Source organism: Arachis ipaensis, chromosome B4 (assembly GCF_059453495.1).
Source record: "Arachis ipaensis isolate K30076 ecotype BB chromosome B4, ASM5945349v1, whole genome shotgun sequence".
Lineage (NCBI taxonomy): Eukaryota > Viridiplantae > Streptophyta > Magnoliopsida > Fabales > Fabaceae > Arachis > Arachis ipaensis.
The window spans coordinates 138,138,751-138,143,486 of record NC_142439.1 but is presented as its reverse complement, the minus strand read 5'-3'; the positions used below and the strand labels follow the sequence as shown (position 1 = coordinate 138,143,486).

Here is a 4,736-nt window from a genome sequence, read left to right as displayed (position 1 = left end):
TTATACTATATATTATATCTTCAAAGATTCAAAAGCGAGCATACCATATGAGAATAAACATTAAGAAATTGCACCCTCGTGTCACACGCACCCAAGCTACAAAGAGTGATTGAAATTTAGTGTGATTTTCTTTTGTTTTGATCCATCGGCTTAATTAAGAAATCATAAAATCAAATATAATCATTAAAAAAACCTAAATCAGTTTTTCTAAAATTTTTAGTAGAATATTTTAGTTCTCAATATTTAATGTCGCTAAGTTTTTATTTCGAAACAGTTTTCATATCAGATTTTTTTTTTTTACCAAAGATAGAAGACTCGAACCCGCAACCTCTTTTTTTTACCAAAGATAGAAGACTCGAACCCGCAACCTCTTAATTGAGTATGGGGAGATTATGCCATTTGAGCTATTACTCATTGGCAAAATTTGGAAAGATAGGAAATTCGAACCTGCAACCTCTCTTAATTGAGTATGGGGAGTCTATGCCATTTGAGCTATAACTCATTGGCAAAATTTGAAAAGATATCTGACTCAAACCCGCAACCTCTTAATTGAATATAAGGAGTCTATGTCATTTGATAGCAGTTTTCATATCAGATTATTTGTGTACATTGAGAGATTCATATGAAATTTTTAACCATTTTTAAAACATAGTGTCTTTATCAATTAAATAACAATAAAAATTAATTTATCTAATATTTTACCAAAATTTGACATAAATAGTGATTTGTCTAATAAAATAAAAAAGTCAATGACCGATTTTATAATTAAAATTGTAACACCCTACCACACTAAGCTTTACGCTTAAGTCGTAAAACAAAGGTGGTGAGGTATTACGACCTCTAAAATAAAATGAGTACATATAATAGCAGAAGAATTATAATATGCTAGGAGCCTTGAAGAAAAGGGGGAAATAAAAATCGCACAATAAAGGCGCTACGCTCAAGGAACGAGTTAACTTACGTGCTAAGAAAATCATAACTATCAAACATAAGATAACAGAAATAGGAGTAGAATACCAAAGATACAAAATAACAAGCTCCTAACTCAGCCTGCGAAGTCAAGACTGGCCGGAGAATATTTACACATATATACCCAAAATCCAAAAGTACATATACACAATCCTGCCTCTCCATAAACCTCTAAGAGGATCAAAAAGAATAAGTCATGCGGAGAGAAAGCTAAGTACATATATATACATCATAGCATAACAAAATATCCCAGTAACCACTCCGCTTCAAGAGTCCAGACGCCTAACGAGATGCCTCTCGACCTGCATCTGAAAAACAACAACATAGTATGGAATGAGAACCGGAGGTTCTCAGTATGGTAAAGGTGCCACACACATAATATATAAGGTCCTGGGAATGCCAGAGGCAATCCTAGAACATCGACACTCAGATTATAGAGCTTAAAGTATTAAACAGAAGCCATAAAAGGTGGTTTCCTAAAAATATTTAATCATAACTTAACTTAACCTTAAATCTAAGTCCTATACTGCCATTCCTTCATACCTCCAACTCCATCATGTATTTTCACAGACAAATAGACAGATAAATGCAAACACAAGAAGGTTACAACTACTGCAGGTAACAAATACACATTTAGCATGGCAAATACAGATAGGCACACCCAATTAGAGCACAAGCAAGTAATTCAAGTAATATGCATATGATGCATGCCTGTCCTATGGCTGATGAGGCTCATCTGTCGGTTATCCAGCCAACCCGACAAGTCTGAATTGTCCTTAGACTGTCCCCCGACGTGCATCCCCAAGAGTCTATGCATAGATTTTTCTCAAATAATCAATATTGCTCAATGGGGGTAACATTCCCGGGAATTTATATAGTGCCCGGTCACACTTACGTCGTAGGGTCAACAGAGTATCGAGTTTTCAACCTGGTACACGTGGTGGCAAGCCACGGCACTTAATCCAGGGAATCTCGTATCTCAGATTATTCAAATTCATAAGCCATATAAATAATTCAATTAAAATTCATCAACATCCACATCATTCTCAATCGCATCTCATCCATCATTATACGTCAATCATATTCAATCATTATCCTTCATTATCACATCTCTCATTCCGTCCATCAATAGTTCTAATTCAAAACATAATTCATTCTTTTCCAAATGAATCAAACTTAAAACATGCTCATTTTCTTAATAACTCAAAATCAAACCATATAACCTTTGAATCTTAAATCTTTATAAATAATCATATAAACTAAATCTCTAATTTTTATAGAATTTCGGCAGCATCTCCTCTAAAACTCGGACTTTGCCACCCTTTTCGGGTCCAAACCTGCTTTCTTTTCAATTCAACATACCCTTCCTCATCATCATAACAACCACCACGATAAATCTACCTCAGATAAACAATTAAACTCATACTATATTCAAATCCAACAACCCAAAATTCAACTAAGGATCATAGTTCACAATTCCTGAGCTTTTAACACAAAATACCTCATTATCACAACAACCTCCACAATAGTTATACCTCAAATCAATAATTCACCAAATCATTAGTTAATCAACAATAACATTCAACCATAATTCCCTCCAAATTAACATAACAACATTCACCATCCAAAATTAAAAACTAATTATCCAATAAACTTCAACCAATTATATTCATCGACAAATTACTAAATATTAAACATACACCTGCATTCCAACTTATCCTATGGTCATCTAGCCTAAGTTTTCACAGAACATTATATATTAAATGCAAGAAACCTAAACCATACCTTGGCCGATTTCCACGTAACGATCAAAGCTATTTATTCAAAACCAAGACAGCCCCTCAAAACTCAACTAATCCGCTTTCTCCAAGTTCCAGTATTCACAATTTCAAGCTCCAATTATTTATTCACAACCTAATACACATTCATAACACATATATATCCAATTTAATACTCAAAGCTCAAATTCAATGAAAATAAAATAGAATTATCGTATCCTCACCTTACCCAAGCTTCACATAAGCAAGAGTGAACGTTTTTCTCAAGCTAATTGGATCCTAAAACATCAAAAATCAAAGAAATTCAATACCCCTTCTCAAAACTCGAAAATTGGGGGAAAAGAGTGGCTGAGAATATTTAAGGGCTTACCTATAAAATTGTTCCGGTAGAAATGTAAAGCTCGACGCGGTGGACGCGTGGTCGCAAACGGTGCGGCGATCGGAGCTCGGATCGGAAAGTTACGGCGCCTTGAACTTGGAACGAGGGTTCGGACCCCTTTTTCTTCTCCTCCCTGGACGCAAGCTTTCAGCGTCACGTTGCTGAAATGAGGGAGATGCAATGCGTGGGTTCATTTAATAGGTCGGTTCGGTTGGACCGATGATCCGATTTGGATCCGGTTCAACCGGTTCGGTCCATTCGGTCCAATCTTGGACCGATTTTCTCAAAATTAGTGTCAAAATTTTCGTTTCGATGAGCTCTATCCTAATTTGATATAATATTCACATTTCTAATCCTCCTTATTAAAAACTAATTTATTGACTAATTATTTACTAATTTAACCGGGGTTTACATCCTACCCACCTAATAAAGAATTTTGCCCTCAAAATTCAGATGTAGTCAGTAGTTATCTGAAAAGAGATGTGGGTAATCCTTTCATTGATTCGAGTTCCCTGGTATGTTCCTCGATACCAGCTCGACTCCAAACTACTTTTACTAATGATACTTCCCTTCCTCGTAATCGTTTAACACTGGTGTCATCAATCCTCATCGGAATTACTGGAAGTGTTAGATCTTCTCTCACTCGGATTGGTTCTGGTTCTAGAACATGACTTGCGTCAGGAGTATACTTCCGAAGCTGTGACACATGGAACACATCGTGCAAATTCGAAAGATATGGCGGTAAGGCAATTCTATAAGCCACTGGTCCAATTCTCTTCAGAATCTCAAACGGTCCAATATAACGGGGATTCAGTTTCTTGGTCTTAATAGCTCTTCCCACACCAGTGGTTGGTGTAACTTTCAGAAAGACATGTTCTCCTTCTTCGAATTCCAAAGGCTTTCGCCTCTGATCAGCATAGCTCTTCTGGCGGCTTTGGGCTATAAGCATTCGACTACGAATCTTCTTTATCTGCCCAGTCGTTTCAGCTATCATTTCAGGCCCTAATAAACTCCTTTCTCCAGTTTCATACCAACATAGTGGAGACTGACATTTTCTGCCATACAGAGCCTCATATGGAGCCATTCCGATGCTCGCATGATAGCTATTATTATAAGCAAATTCTATTAATGGCATATACCGATCCCAGCTCGCCGACTGGTCCAATACACAAGCTCTTAGCATATCTTCCAAGGTCTGAATAGTTCTCTCTGATTGACCATTTGTCTGAGGGTGATACGCAGTACTCAAGCTTAACTGAGTCCCAAATGCACGTTGAAAAGCTCCCCAGAATTTTGATGTAAAGCGAGGATCTTTGTCAGATTTGATAGTAGAAGGCACACCATGCAATTTGACAATCTCTTTGATATACATTCGAGCCAATTCCTCCATTGTGGAATCTCCAAAGGCTGAAGGGTCCCTGATGGTCTCTGATGCTCAATCTTAACCTTCTGACATGTTAAACATTTAGATACATGCAATGCCACATCATTCTTTAATATCTGGCACAACAATCTGGTTCTTGAACTTCCACAAACCTTCCTGTCCTTCTAACACTCTCCACTGTTTCTCCTGTTTGACTGCTGGTAATACCTTACGTAACGCTTCACTG

General features: G+C 36.9%; 1 long non-coding RNA gene across 1 annotated transcript; it reads right to left on the bottom strand.

The window, feature by feature from the left end:
* Nucleotides 1-974: 974 nt before the first annotated feature.
* On the bottom strand, nucleotides 975-3,270 carry LOC107617147 (uncharacterized). The gene is made up of 4 exons (XR_015880632.1): nucleotides 3,118-3,270; nucleotides 2,972-3,026; nucleotides 2,755-2,883; nucleotides 975-1,277 (listed from the first exon to the last, which is right to left on the bottom strand). It is a non-coding gene; the product is annotated as an uncharacterized LOC107617147 (long non-coding RNA).
* Nucleotides 3,271-4,736: the final 1,466 nt, after the last annotated feature.